The 17,156-nt window shown below is 37.6% G+C and overlaps 1 pseudogene; it reads left to right on the plus strand.

Annotated features, from left to right (window-relative positions):
• Positions 1-15,941, plus strand: part of LOC127644264 (glutamate receptor ionotropic, NMDA 2B-like) — a 149,931-nt pseudogene extending 133,990 nt beyond the window's left edge.
• The last annotated feature ends 1,215 nt before the right edge of the window (positions 15,942-17,156 follow it).

A 17,156-nucleotide genomic window follows, 5' to 3' on the forward strand; every position in this document is an offset into this window, starting at 1 on the left:
AGATATACACTGATCTGACATGGGCCCTGGATCCTGGCATCCATTATTTAATTAAAATAATTATAATAATGTATTTACATTTTAATAGCGTATATTCAATATTATAAACTGTTTACCACATTTTGTGGATGTGAAAATTAAAAACACTAAGTTTAGTATACTTTCCTTCCCAATAATGTATCTCTCGATAGTTATAGTTATAAAAGTTATCTAATCTGTCTGTGTGGTTTTATTTTTTATATATTAGTTATATTATTAGCACAATATTCCTTTTGTACAAGGGAGACAACATGCTCAATGATGCAAATTTGCTTACATTTGTTTAAAGCCCTTGAAACTGCAGAATGTTTAATATATATATATATATATAAATGGAAGATTTATGCATTTCAATTGAATCAAAATTCTATCAAATTTAATTTAGTTTAATACAATTTTATAAAAAAACATTTTAAATTGTATTAATTTTTACATTACGCTACTAACATGTTTCAAATTATAAGCCATGTTTGAGGTTGATGAATGATAGGCGAACATTTGCCTTTAGAGTTTGCATGTCTCCTTCTTGGGATCATCCTTTATCCTCTTGAAATGATCCCACACTTTGGAATTTCTTTCCGACATAATTAATTACCGCATGGACCAGCCATTAGAGTTTTTTTTTTACGACCAGCCGACCAATCAAAACTTTGTTGATCAAGACTCATTGACTAACGATTGGTAGACAGCTTGATAGAGCTCAAACAGAGATCTCAAGACGTGTTTACTAAGTTTCAAACTTCATTTAACTTGACACAGCAATCTACAAATAGTAGACTAATAGTAGACGCAACGCAACCAAGAAGGTCCAAATGAGTCCATCTGATGCAGGTGTACATTGATGTGTCCTTAGACAAACCCCTATAATAAATCTTGGACTAATTAATGTTTTCTGTTGCAAAATGGATTGCTATGGACTGTAGACCAATGATAGGCTTATGTTCAATTACATGGTAATAAATAATATATTGTATTTTTAAGCCACTATTTGTATTGTCTTTTTGTAATTTTGTGTGCCAAACTAATGCAATGCATTTTAATTAGCTGTATTTTTTTTTAATAATATATATTATTTATAACTGTTTATGATCATTTATTCAATATTTAATTATTGTTATTTGAGGGGCTTTCTAAGCAAATATGTATGTATATGCAATTAATTTGATTAATAAGTTGGAATACTATATAATGTAATGTAATTGGCTGACAGCCCTAGTATTAAGTAATATATATACAGACAAAAGTTAGTGGGACATTTTTGTTTTATTTTCAGTAATATTTAAAGATATACTTTATAAATGACAACTAAAAGATTGTTTTATAAAGTATATTATATTTGATGTTTCATCAAATACGCCATACGTTTCTAAAAAGGTCTGGGCTAAGCCCTGGATATCTACTGATCCTAGAACCAGCTCTGGTGTCGACCAGGGAACAACCTGAATGTCAACACAAACAATTCTGTCAAGAAGTTCGATGTATGACAAGAACTTACAAACCAACATTCTAACACATTACTCCTCTCCTTTCTCCTATGTAGTAAATTGGATGCATTTATCTACGATGCAGCAGTCTTGAACTACATGGCCGGCCGTGATGAGGGCTGTAAACTGGTGACCATTGGCAGTGGTTACATCTTTGCTACTACAGGGTATGGCATTGCCATTCAGAAAGACTCAGGCTGGAAGAGGGCAGTTGACCTAGCCATTCTGCAGCTTTTTGGAGATGGTAAAGATTGTTTTATTTGTTTTGATCAAATGTTTTCCCCATTCTGATAGTTGATGCCAACATTAACTGAAGCTCCTGACCGTATCTGTATGATTTTTTGCATTGCACTGCTGCCACACAATTGGCTGATTAGATAATCACATGAATAAGTAGGTGTACAGGTGTACCTAATGAAGTGGTCAGTGAGTGTATTTTTATATAATGTACATAATTTCTGCTGTACAAAAGACAATAGTGACAGAGCTAATTATCAAATGATCTTAGTTTTATATAATAGGCTGTATTGGATTGTCCTTGTACTTACAAAGCAAAAACGGCTATAGATTGAAAGCACCAAAAAGTGTTTATCTTCACATTTCTTAATTCAGTTTGATTTGAGAGCTTTCTTTTTATAACCTACTAGTGATACAGGTCCAGAGGCCATTTCTGGATATCATCCCCTCTTCCCCAAACAGCATCTAAATAAGATAATAGGCTGTTTGGAACACATCTAAAGACACATGTAGAGCATGCCCTATGCACCCCACACAAGCATAAACAGTGTTAATAATTTTAGACATTCTAGATTATATATTGCAAGGGCATCTTATAGATGTATAGGCAGAGACATACAACATACTGGCAGACTGGCATCTAAATGTATTTAGATAATATACAGTATATCCACTGATGAATGCTTTCTCGTGTATGTATGGCTATGTCATGCGAGTGCTATGTGTTTAATAAGTGACACAGTTAGCATTAATACATGCACATCGACAAAAGCACCTAGTCTTTATAGCACCTACAGTAGGATAGGTGTATCACATGTTGTTATGTAAGCCTGCATAGGAAACCAGGAATAGAGTCATATTTGCAAGTGTCAAGAGGGTGCTTGTGTTATCTCAAAAGTACATTGAAAAAGCATCAACGGTGTCCTGTACATGTAGGTACACATGAACCCACAGGCTGAGGCATGCAAGCGCACACAAGTGTGAGTCTTTTTGTTTACATATTATATACAAATGTGTGTATTGTATGTATTGAGCAAGAGAACAAATTATGTGTGTGTATCTGCATTTGTCTCTAAAGACAGACCTGGAGGACACGGAGTGGGGTTTCTGAGTTTGATCATGTCCCTCCTATGAGGACTGTGATGCCCCTGAGGGCCCATATTAGTGCTGGGAACCAGATCTCAAGTGGCTCCCATAAGCAATCATTAATGAGAGAGAGCTCCAGTGGGTATGACTTTGGACTAATCCGTCATGACAAATGTAACACGTCGCAGGGGCAGTAATTTATTTACTGTGCACAGTTTCTTTCCGGCTCAAAATAACTGCAATGCTGAAACACATTGAGATTGAGATCACGGATAGACAAACATGAAAACACACGTATGCTAAAAAAGTTGCTTGAGCACCCAAATCCAACAGACACACAAAACACAACTTAAAAATTGCAATATATACACACAACTTTCTCATATCATCCCAAATGCAGTATAAATGTGCTCAAATAAAGCAATAAGGCCATGTGTTACAATGATTTTACATTGTGTAAGGGGTGTTCTTAAATAGTGTTGTGGAGTAGTTAACTAAACATTGTGACACTACTAACTTAACTACATTTTTCAGTATCAACTTTAGTTCAACTGAATTTTTTGGCAATAGTGCATCTTTTCCAGTAATGTGCTACATTTTCCATAGAGTAGCACTGTAGCATCACAAAAATCAGCATTTGTGATATTGTATTCCAAATGCAGCAATAAAGCCGAGGGAGTAATCAAACGTGCTCACCTCTCTCATATGTCGGTTCTTTTGTACAGTTCTTTTTAAAGGTGCAGGACGAAATTTTAACTGTTTTCACAAGACTGATCTGTTGAATTGGACATTCCCCACTCTTTCCAAAAACACTGCCCTTTTGAGCATTGAGACCGTCACCGAACAGTAGAGCAGCATTGCGTCTTCTACCAGTTGTCAAGCACAACCAGGGCTCCAGGCTAATAAAAAAAACTACTAATGAGCCTGTAACAGGGTTCAATGGAAAGGAGGAGGTGGGAACTGGACAAAGCATCAAAGTAATGTTTTTAATAAACTTAAACACAAAGACACAAATATAAACATATACAGGGCAGCTGCCTGTAGCTCTCTCTCTGTCTTGAACTGCCGCATCTCCTTGCACTTATCCCTCTCCTCGGCTGATTAGACCAATTGGGGGCTGGGCATGCATAGTCACGGCCCGGCCCTTCCCTCCTCCTTGTCACAGAGCCATTGGTTCCTAAACTGAAACATTTAGGAGCCAAATGGCTGTTTTAGTAGCCACATCACAGAAATGCTCGATATAGATTGTTGTTCAAAAACAATATAGAAACCAAAGAACAGACAGTTGAAAGCTCATTAATCAGGTATTTAATATATATATATACTGTAGAGTTGAGTGCACAAATTTGCATTCCCCTTTTGTCTCATAAGTTTTCACACCACTTTCATAATTTATACTAATTTATATATATATTATTTAAAAAATTTTGTACTGCCCTTCGTAATCTACATAATAGGTATTTACATAAAGTATAATATGCATTGTAGTGTGTTGCCGCCTTGAACATCAGTGAATGTTGGAACCTTGTGTAATAGTTGTGTAGGAGTCCTTATGAGTATGAGTATGGTCTTAAGTATCAAAAGCTGGATCTCACATCACAAATATATATATATATATATATATATATATATATATATATATATACACACACACAGTCACTGATGGCCAAAAGTTTGGAATAATATACAGATTTTGCTGTTTCGGAAATAAATTTGTTCTTTACCAACGTGGCATTCAACTGAGCACAAATTATAGTCAGGACATTACTGATGTAAAAAAAACATCACTATTTGAAATTATTATTTTTTTTTATCAAATGTAGACAGGCCCAATTTCCAGCAGCCATCACTCCAACATACCTGGAGTAATCATGCTAAATTGCAATGCTAATTTGGTGCTAGTGTAACGATGCTGGCAAGGACAATAATGAAGGCGAAGATGTGAAGATGAACCCAAGTGCAGTTTATTTAAACAAAATGTGAAACAATAAACATAAATGAAACATTAACTAGACTTGAACTAGACTTGGCTGGACTGGACTTAACTATAAAACAAAACAAAACATAAACATGAGCTGAGCTTGGCTTGGCTTAACAAAGTTTACATGAACACATTCACATACAATACTTGACAAAGACACAATGGAATACATGAGGATTAAGTACATGGACATGGGAAACATCAACCAATGAACAGATCAAACTAGAAACTAGAAAACAAGACAATGACCATGGACCAATTACATAACAGAACTAATAAACTAAAACCAAAGACAAACTAGAACTGATAACAACATAATGAAACAATAAACCAATGAAAACATGACACATGAACATGGAGGGAAACATGAAATCACATGACAAGGGAACCACATGACATGAAACAGGAACTAGTCTTTTCAAAACAAAAGACATGAAATACATGAACACACACATTTAACATTACAACCCCCCACATCATTAGGCTCCTGACACCTCCAAAACATGAACACACACATTAAACATGACATAAATCCCAAAGTTCTGTAGGCATAGGGCGTGGTCTAGCATGAAAGGGCATGGAGCATGGGACAGTATGCAATAGACTGTCTTAAGGTCAATTTTAGGTCAAACAAAAAAATAAATAAATAAAAAAAATTAAAAAAAAGAAACAGCTTTCTCTAGAAACTCATCAGTCAATTATTGTTTTGAGGAATGAAGGCTTTAAAATGCTTGAAATTGCACAAAAACTGAAGATTTCATACAAAGGTGTATACTACAGTCTTCAAAGACAAAGAACAATGGCTCTAACAAGAACAGAAAGAGATGTGGAAGGCCCAAATACAACTAAACAAGTGGATAATTACATCTGAGTCTCTAGTTTGAGAAATAGACGCCTCACATGTCCTCAGCTGAGAGCTTCATTCAATTCTACCCGCTCAACACCAGTTTCATGTACAACAGTAAAGAGAAGACTCAGGGGTGCAGGCCTTATGGGAAGAATTGGAAAGAAAAAGCCACTTTTGAAACAGAAAATCAAAACGAAAAGCTTAGAGTGGGCAAAGAAACATAGAGACAACACAAATAAAAGAAGCCACAACACAATTAAATGAAGCCACACCACAAATAAATGAAGCCACAACACAACGAAATTAAGCCACAACTAAAATAAATTAACACAAAAAAAACTAAAGGAAGCCACAACACAACGATATGCTACGACATAATGAAAGGACATAGTGAAAGGACACAATGAAAGGAAAATGACACAGTGAAAGGACACAATGAAAGGAAGTTACAACACAACGAAATGAAGCCACAACACAAATAAATGAAGCCACAAAAAAAAAAAACGAAAGGAAGCCACAACACAATTAAATGAAACAACACAACAAATTGATGCAACAACACATCAAAATCAAGCTAGAACACAAATAAATTAAGTCACAGAACAAATAAATGTAACCACATCCCAAATAAATGAAGCCACAACCCAAATAAATTAAACCACAACCCAAATAAATTAAACCACAACACAAATAAATTAAGCCACAACACAACGATATTGAGCCACAACAACAAAATGAAGCCACAACGAAATGATGCCACAACAAAACAGGGGTGTTTGCTGTCCTTTTCTGCATATTTTTGGTAGCTTGAAGTGTAGCTAGCTACTTTTTTAAAAGAGTAGCTTGACTATAGTTTAACTACTTTAAGTTATGAGTAGCTTGTAGCTTGAGAAGCTATAGTTTCAAAGTAGCTTCCCTAACACTGTTTTTAGACACAACCCGAAATGGCAGCAACAGCAATATGATTTAAGACTCTAATTTTCAATAAACAGTGGAATTTATTATTAATAATTATCGCCACTTCTATATTAATTCTGCCAAGTAATATAGGTCATCGTCCTAAATGTAGGCTTTTTGTGGTTGCCAAATAAAGTTGTGACTTGGTGCATTAACATAGAATGTGCTGTCACAGGTAATTTTACAATGGCTTCAAATGCTGCTCATCCAATCAGAAATTAGAGTATCCATTATATAGAAATTGCATTCATGTACTTGTATTTCTCCCTTACAACATCCAATCTACTGTCTTTGCATTCTGCCATTGCTCCAATCTATATTATTTCATTTTTTTGATGCTTAGATACCAATCAAACTTTTTCCTCTCCCCTCTATTCTTCCTTCTCTCTTTCCTTAATTCTGTAGGTGAGATGGAGGAACTGGAAGCCCTGTGGCTGACTGGCATCTGCCACAATGAAAAAAATGAGGTTATGAGCAGTCAACTGGATGTAGACAACATGGCAGGTGTGTTCTACATGCTGGGAGCTGCAATGGCCCTGTCTCTTATCACATTCATCGCAGAGCACCTGTTTTACTGGCAACTTCGATTCTGCTTCATGGGTGTGTGCTCGGGCAAGCCTGGCCTTACCTTCTCCATCAGCAGGGTGAGTGGAAGATTTACCTTTGAACTTGGCAAACAAACCAGCTAGTGTTACCTGTTGCACTTTCTTTGTTATAAAATATTTTACAAGAGTATATTGAGGTGAAAATGTAGTGGTTTTGTCAACAAATCAGCCACACAAGTATTTTGATATCATCAACAACAAAGCCAAAGATGGATCCATTTTAGTGTTATGACTGTTGCCATAGGAACAAATAAGTCTGGGGACGTGGAAAGCTCAGAGAGAATCTTCAAGTTTTCATCTTGTAATTATGATAATTACAACAAGACCTGAATGTATTATTAATCATTTATGGTTCTGGTTTATCACAATAAGTGCCTTGATGTCCTCGGTCTAGCAATATAAAATCTTAATGTATGTATCTTCAAGGATGCTTATGAAAAGCTACATTGTTAAGTTTAATAAGTCAATCACTGGATGTTTGAAAACCAGATCTTTAGCCTACAGACCAAAGCACCAGACTCCAATTTCAAAGATTTTAAAATCAAATATTTCCGAAAGCAACACCATTTGGAGTGGTGCCATGACCCACAAAATGGCAGGATTGAACACAGTGAGAATATATATATTAGTTAACCTCACCAAATTGGCAAGTAACTCAAACATAGACCTGCTTACTATAATGCTGTTTGCAATATTAGAGGCAAACATGAGACTAACAGGAAAAAAGATTGCTTCATTTACCTGTTAGCCAACAGGGTCATTTGTATGACAAGGTTTCCTCAGCTACAATTACAAGACTTGTATATATGTGGAGTTCTTTGAAAACACTTAACTGATGAAACAAACAGATTTTCTTAATAGATATACTTCCCTTTGAGATGTAGATGCATGTTTGTACTCTAGCTAAAGCAGTGTTGCTGTGGTGGGGGTAAGGTGAATCTACAATGAATAGAAGAGAAAAAAAGGCAATGGACAAAAAGGAAGAGAAAGGCACCTTTCAAGAGAAAGAACAAGAAAGAAAGAGAAATGAGATAACACTGAACGAAGAATATGTTCCAACCCAATCGGATAGAAGGGTCAGGAGATGAATGAATATAAGTGTCACACTGGGAAGGATGACCTGCGCTTAAGAAAGACAGAAGGTAGAGGAGATAAGGGGAACATAATAAAAAAGAAGAAAAAAAAACCCAGTGAGAGTGGATAGACATGCTAAGTGACTAAGAGCGAGACAGGAAACACTTCTGACATGTTGCCTCACTGGAGGGATGGACTGCCAGTAGAAGAGTAACCTTGTGTTTTATGTAATATTTTTTCTTTCAAAGGATTTTATGGCTTATATCTTTCAAGACTAATTTTAAAAGATATTCCATTATAGTCATCACTCCCCACCCCCCTCACCCCCATTTGTTGTTCTGGATATAAATAAAAAATATCCAACTATTTAAAAAGGATAATTAAGTATTTTACTCCCAGCCAGTCTCACAATAACAAATTTGCCAATATGAATTTTGTTTAATAAAGTACACAGATAAACTCATTAAAATGCAGTAAATCTGCATTATTGGTGAATGCGCTAGAGAGTTTTAGAATATTATATAGTTAATTTCTCATGGCAGAAATGAAGGAGAGACTGAGTAGACACAGCAGTGTCATCAGAATTGTAATCACATTGATTGAAGTCATTGATGGGAAGTCAAAACTACTTATGAGATACTGCAGCCCAGTCACCCTGTCATCATCAATCACTGCCCCTTTGGCCCCTGTCCTTACTCTTTATTTAATCATTGATTTCCTTTTAAAGGAAAATAAAAATAATATTTGTTAGTATTAGGCTCTGCAATTTGTGTGGACGACACTCAGAGTGGAATATATGTGCACAAACATAAAGACACTGGGCAGATGTAGATTTATGCAAAAGCTTTCCTAGTCTCTCTTGCACAAAAATACAGATCATACTTTTTTTCCCCATCAAAGCACACAGTAAACACATTTTTAATCATTCAAATTAAAATAACAACTTTCCAACATTTTATGAATATAACCTTAAATGTGTAGATGTGTGCAGATATAGCAAAAATCTAAACAAAAAACATTACTACTCATTTGATTTTAATCGAGAAACAAATTGATATATGGGAGGTCTCCCATGGGATTGCTGCCTTTGTGTTTATGTGTTTATTGATCACAGACACCTGTGCTGGTTCTCTTGTAAATATTCTGAACAAAAATAAGCATTATACTAATTCCATATTTTTGTCACTTTTCCTTTGTTTTTTTTTCTGTTCCTCATTTTATCTGCCCAACAGGGTATCTACAGTTGCATCCATGGTGTTCAGATTGAAGAGAACAAATCTGGACTTAACTCACCATCAGCCACTATGAACATGAACATGAACATGAACAACACCCACTCCAACATTCTCCGCCTCTTGCGTACTGCCAAGAACATGACCTCTGTGCCTGGGGTCAATGGTTCACCTAACAGCCAATTGGACTACAGTCATCGTGAGTCAGCCGTTTATGACATAAGTGAACACCGGCGCAGCCTAACAGGCCATAATGACTGCAAACCACCACCATATCTGCTAGAGGACAACATGTTCAGCGACTATGTTAGCGACGTGGAGAGGACTTTTGGGAACTTGCACCTGAAGGACAGCAACCTGTACCAGGATCATTACCTGCACCACCATGGGGGATCCGAACTGGCTCTTGGTATGTCGGGTCCCCTGCCTAACCGACCTCGTAGCTTAGGGAGTGCCAGTTCTTTGGAGGGTGGGTACGATTGTGACAGCTTAGGGGAGGGGTAGCGCCCATCTTCACCACCCAGCCACGGCAGTCGCTGACACACCGGAACAGGGAAAAGTTTGACCTGATTGCAGGTCATCCGACCCAGTCAAGCTTCAAGTCTGGCCTACCTGATCTGTATGGAAAGTTCTCCTTCAAAGGTGGGGCATCCAGTTCAGGGTTTATTGCGGGACATGACAGGTACTGCGGGGGAGGTGGGGTGGGATCGGGAGGGGACGATGGAAACATACGATCCGATGTGTCAGATATTTCCACTCACACTGTGACCTACGGAAACCTTGAAGGGCATGGCAAACGGCGCAAACAGTACAGGGACAGCCTAAAAAAGAGACCTGCTTCTGCCAAGTCTCGCCGTGAGCAAGATGAGATTGAGCTTGGCTTCAGGAGGCGCCCCCACCACACTATCCATCATCATCATCATCACCACCATCCAGCAACACAAGCACACCGCTCAGCCACCCCACCCGTGGAGCGCAAGAGCCAGAGAAGTAGTAACTGCACACCTTATCTATTCAGAGACAAAGAGAATTTGAGGGACTTCTATGTGGACCAGTTTCAAACCAAGGAAGGGGCATCACCATGGGATCATTTGGATTTAAATGATGCAACAGGAATGGGTGGGGGTGGTTATGGTGGTGTAGTTAGTAGTGGTGGAGGTGGAGGTGGGGGAGCATGCACTACTTTGGTTCCCACTGAAGATTTCCTGAAAGGTAAATCCAAAAAGACAGAGAGTAAGGGTGGAATGGGAGGAGGATCACCTGGGCAACAGGGCCATGCATGCTGGGAAAAGGGCATCGGAGGGGTAGGGGGGTTGGCCGGAGGGGATTGGGAATGTCGCAATTGCCGCAGTGGAGGGGTTGGTAGTGGAGTTTGCATGCATGGGGGAGGCGGGGGTGGGGGCTATCCAGCTGCTGGGGTAGTTGGGGGAACCGCTGGAGGAGGTGGAGGTAGTGGACAAATCTCGAGCCGCCCTAGTTCAGCAACCTGCAAGCGATGTGATTCGTGCAAGAAACCTGGCAACTTGTATGACATCAGTGAGGACAACCACCTCCTCTTGGATCAAATTCGGGGCAAGCACCTCCTGGAGAGTGGAAAGGGAGGGGGAGACACAGGGGCCCAAACCCAGTTACAGAGGCGGAAATTTGGCCCAGGTGGTAAGGTATTGCGCAGGCAGCATTCTTATGACACATTTGTAGAGCTGCAGAAGGAAGGGGCAGGCAGGATGGGTGGGTTTGGAGGTGGTGGTGGAGCATCAATGCTTCCTCCACCACGAAGCGTGAGCCTAAAAGACAGAGACCGCCACATGGAGGGCGTGAGCCCCTATGCCCAGATGTTTGAGCAGTATGCGGGAGGGGATCGGGAGACAACATATTTTTGTGGAGGGGACAGAGGGAAGGGTGGGGGTTCATCTTTTAGCTTATTCCGTGGGGGTGAAGGTGGGTTGCACCGTCGCTCCGTGGGAGAGAGAAATATGAGGGACAGGGATAGAGGCATGATGGGAGGAGGTGTGGGCGGTACCCGAGGGGTCGGGACTTACTCCTTGTCTAAATCTCTCTACCCAGATAAGGTGAACCAGAACCCATTCATCCCAACCTTCGGCGACGACCAGTGTCTATTACACGGTGCCAAATCATACTACATCAAAAAGCAGCAGCCGCAGCAGCAACAGATGCCACAACAACAGCAACAGCTCCTCAACAACAGTCGGGCTGACTTCCTGGGCTCCATGGGGGTGACTTCCTATTTGCCTGCCTCTGCTAGTTCAGGGGTGTTATCCAACGTGGCCCCTCGGTTCCCCAAAGAGCTATGTCTGGGCGGGCCCCTTGGCAACCACCACGGTGGGGGACCTAGCAACAACAAGCTGCTGTCAGCAAGGGATGGGTTAGGAATGGGGCAAGGACAGAGACCATTTAATGGCTCGAGCAATGGACATGTTTATGAGAAGCTTTCCAGCATTGAGTCTGATGTCTGAAGAAGGGAGTCAGAAGCAGATAGACATGTGAGAAAGAAGCCAGCGAACATGAAGAATGACAAGAGAGAAAACTAAAAAGGCAGTGTGTAATTAGTACCTTCATTCTCAAAGAAAGAAGAGGAAACCCTGTGTGAGAAACTGACTCATGCTTTCATTAAGTTTCATGGTTGATGAGCTATCAAGCATAGATATGTAAATAGAGAGAGGGGACCTGCCCACTGTTGAAAAGGTGAGATTAGGGGGAAAACAGTTAATTACGACTCTTGTTTTTCTATATCCCACTATTTTCTGGCTCTTAACTAATCAAAACGGAGGCCAATCCAGTTTACAGATGGAGACAACTGTGTACAATCCTTTGTACAATCGTGGATGGAAATCAGTTACTGTTTTTAAACAACAGGGTAAAACTTACAATAATTGTATTTATAATGTTCTTGATAATAATATTATTCTATATTATTACAATGTTTATGATGTTCCATTTGGGCTTGGTTTCTGGATGTTTTATGCTGTTACATATTTGTACTGTAGTTTCTGTTCTTATCAAACCACTTTGCAGGAGGCTTTTTTGATTTGTCAATTGATCTTATTTGATTGTCAATTTAATTGTAGACAAACTTGGATTCCATAAAAGTTCTTTATCACTGATTAATCATGTTTATTTTTGCCAGTATGGAGTGCTGTAAAATGTGTGTAAAAGGCATGATTTGCTTTGAAAGTACGTCAGCTGTACTTGAGATATCATTTTGAAGGAAAATGTATTATTATCTCCTTATTTTATAGTGTTCCATTTTCAGAACAATATTGGTTTAATACACAGCACATTATGTGCCTTACCAAGACTTACAGAATTCCAGATTTACATGTCATATTGCCATGGTAACTTTTTGGTCACTGCACACAGATTTGTAATTGGATGATTCATATTATACTGGAACCTTCCTTTTAATGATATACTGTAAAAACTGATATTGAAACCCAGTATTTAGGAGACACTAGCCTGAATGCATTCATAGCATTAATCTTGAGGACACAATTCTAAAGAAAACTAATGGAATTATCATTGTAACAAGGTTTAATAATAGGAACATAGATTTTTTTTTTTAGAAAGGTTTTGCACAACATTGTACAGTGCACAGTATGATCACAGAGTTGAGCTGTAGGGCATTACATGTGTATGGTGTTATCTGTAACATGAAAAAATTATTTTTCTCCTCTGTCCCCAATCTCTGGAACATGTGGAGGTTTTTGACCAAGCAGCAAAATAAAATCTGTGTCATGGATTTGTTTCCTCTAAGAATGCGGTTAGTATTGGAGATGCGTATCTGTACTTTCCTTAGGGAGACGCCTGCCAGTCCACAGTAGGGTGTTGAAAGTTATAATGAAATAATTTATTTTTTCAGCAAATGCTGTTATGTAAATATTCCTTTTTTTCCACTCTGTACAGTGAATAGACAGAAAGGATGTAACTCTACAGGTTTGTTTGCCCACACTCATTAGTTGATATTTTAAGTTTTAGATTTTTAGAACTGAATTAAACTGTTAAATGATTAACATTCCAATTATACGGCAAAAAATTATCCATAACATTTTAACGGTATGGACAAACATGTATATTCATTCGATTTTATGCATACACCGTATTGTTGTTCAAGCAAACATGATCCCTTACTGCACCTGTGCAGAAGGCAGCAAATTTTCAAGACATTTTAGTCTATTCATGTCCAAGTACTTTTTAACTTGAATCAAGACGTGATAGGGATAACTCAGAAATGCAGTTTTTTCCTATCCTTGTCATATTAATTTGCTTGTAGGAAGTAGAGGTATTTCTCAGGAATTTTGGATGGGCACAGGCAAAAACAAACATATCGTTGAACTAAATTGCCTAATTACCTAAATCAATAAACCAATGATCCCATTATTTGGACAACCATGAGCCATGAGTAGTGCTTTGCAAATATTTAACTCTCTTTTAAAAATTTTCTAAAATGTTTTCAGAAACACCATTGAACTTGTATTGCAGGGCAGTATGAAGAAATAATTTCTCTTTAAACCTTTGGCCCAAAGCTTAGACAAAATCCTTTACTTGAAGTTTGTTGTGTTAATTGCAAATTTTGTTTACACGTTTTTTGTGAATGAACTGTTAGCCAAACAGATCTCCACTTTAAGCACAATATTTATAATATTTGGTTTATAATTGATGTATCACTATTTTTTATCTTAACTTTTTGCCACATTCTTTTTTGACTCTTTGTATGAAAGTTTGTGTTTAAGAAGAGCATGCATTTCTTTTACTTACTAATTGCCATATCTTTAGCATTTCATACATTTATGTCTATTAAGATATCATGCCTACTCTTTGTTGGTGCAATATGTCATTAAACTGTGCCTCATACAGGTTCAAGGTGATACCGTGAGTCTAATGAACTGATATGATGTTTGAATATGGATATGGAATATTAACTCATCGTTCACATTTAAGTACCGCTTGATTATATCAAGCACACCCAAACTATGGGTGATAGTGAATTTGTCAGGAATATTGCTATTATTTAAGAATATTTTTGAAAGACCATTCCTGTGTCCATGTAGGGCTAATTTTGTCACGATTTATTTGAATTCTTATCACACATGAATTTTTAAGTTGGTCTCACAATACATTTCTTTGCATGGTACCATGTTTTTAAAAGTATCCTTAAGATTATTTATGCTTAGCCTACTTTTCTCTTTTTTGTTTTCTTTAGTAAATCCTTTAAAGATATATCATAACAGTTTATGTTGTGTGACAGAGCTGTGGTGAGACTTAGACCATAGTATTTCCTACAGGACAGCCAAGCCTATAGATTTTAGTTGTACTATGTAGAGAAAGTATTGTGTGATTGCGTGTGTAAGTATCAGAGACGTTGCCTTTGCTCTTCCTGAAAAGCTTTCCAGTTTTCTATTACATTTCATTTGGATGCACACTTTAAAGATGTGGCCTTGTAAATCCACGCTAATATCATTCGATAAAAATAGTGTGTGATGACTTTTGCTGCAGAGGATACAAGAGAGGTAGGCAGATAAAAATGGGTGGTAGAGAAAGAGGGAGTGACAGTAGCTAATGTTCTGTGTTATTTTAATATTTTATTTCTCTTCTCATTCATTCTCATTTTAACATATCATGGCTAGTAGGATAGGACTGCAGTATTTTTCACTATATTTTATTTGCTTGTCATTTTAGTCATCATGCACCCTCCCTAGTATGGTACGTCACACTTGATTGTACGTCTGCATTCATATGGTTGATTACCTCTTTGTGCGCACGCAAGTGTTTGTGTGTGCACGCACATTTGTCCGTGCACAAGTGTGTGTGTGTGTGATTGTGTGTGTGTTTGAGAGAGAGAACGAGCGAGAGAGAGAGAAGGATACAGAGCACAGTGCAATGGTTATCTATTATTATGTCTGCTGTAAATAATTATGTTCCCTTCCCATTACCTTTTAATATATGGAGACAAATATTTAAAATATTGAAATCTGAGATACATTTTTGTCTGGAAGATTTTTTATAGCAAAGTTATTAGACCACTGCACCAGGAGAACAGTGCCATTCTAATAGCATCAGATAACCAGAATTTAGACAAAACGGACATCTTTGATGTCTTTAATTCTGTCTTTCTTGTATTCTGTGGTTTTAACCACTTATTTTAAATGTTACATAAGGATCACAACTGTACAGATTCTGTAAATATGACAAGATTGTTTCTTTTTTCTGTTTTTGTATAGAGAGATTACATGTGTTAAGACTACAATAATAATTTAATGAGACATTTCACAATACATAAGCTATTGAGAATACAGACACAATGTGAAAATAAGTGCTAAGATATATTCTTCTGTCTCTTTGTACAAAACAGTGTTGACTAAAAACAAAATAAAAGGGAGAGATCTCAAGCGTTATAGTCTTTCTGTCTTTTTCATACAGCCGAGAGAATTTGAGAGGATACAATGACAGTCCTTTTTTTGGTCATTAAATGCATCTTGTGCCAGATTTCCCCAAATAGATACTTTGGTTTTGATAAGGTTAATGCTTTTGGGGGACAGAGTATTTGTCTTCTTTGCACAGATTTCAAATTACAGTGTACACTTACAATTTGATATAAGCTTAGTTTATATTCGTGACATTGCACAGTGGAGGAAACGTGAGTGAGAGCTTCTTTAGCCACTTGTGTTGCCGTGGATACATGTGGTTCACTGCATCATGCACAAAGTGCCAACAAAGTACTAATGTCAGTGCACTGAATATATTGCTGTTTGTTTGTTTTGTTTATTTTTACCAATTGTGATTATTGATTCCTGTTGATCATGTAAAATCTGTATAGGCTGTTTATTTTTAAAGTATTAGCTGTTTATTTTAAAATGATTTGCAATTCAATATTTCACAAACCTACTCTTTCTAATCCCCTACTCTCTCACTCCCTCTCTTTTTCTTTCCCTCTCTCGTTTCTCACACACTTCCTTCAAGCAGTCAATCACAGAATACATTGCAACACATGTAACTATTTCTTGACAATTAACTGTTACCTAGCAACTGGATCTTTAGAGAGAGGGAAGAGAAAGACAGAGAGACGGAGGGAGGGAGAAAGAAATGAAGATTGGTGTAGTTTACTGTGTCTTGGTTTGGATTCTACAATAAATCAACATATAGTACAGAAAATGTGCAACACCCACACGTGTCCGTGGAAACAGACAAACAGAAATCAGAAATAAAGACAGGTAAACGCAATGTTGAGGACCAAAGAAAAGAAGAGGAAGATGAAGAGTGACAGTCAACTAGAGAAAAAGAACTGTAAATGAGGGAAGAATGGAGAGATTAAAATTAAGTATTTAATAAGGCCCTGCACGTCAAATGCTACGCAACCATTCTGAGAGGGAAAAAAGGTTGAGTCTTGTTTTCTGTAGACAGGGTTGCTGTTGAGTTTTTCAAATCAAATTTAAGACTTTTTAAGACCTGAACAAATCAAATGAATACCATATCCCCATACCAAAACAAAGCAACATTATCTTAAAATAAATAATGCATCACAGAGCCTTATTTAAACAAGCTTGGGCACACATTGAACATGGCCTTAATATTGCTTATCAGTAAAACATGATAGGATAT

This window comes from Xyrauchen texanus, chromosome 5, assembly GCF_025860055.1.
Source record: "Xyrauchen texanus isolate HMW12.3.18 chromosome 5, RBS_HiC_50CHRs, whole genome shotgun sequence".
In the NCBI taxonomy this organism is placed as follows: Eukaryota; Metazoa; Chordata; class Actinopteri; order Cypriniformes; family Catostomidae; genus Xyrauchen; species Xyrauchen texanus.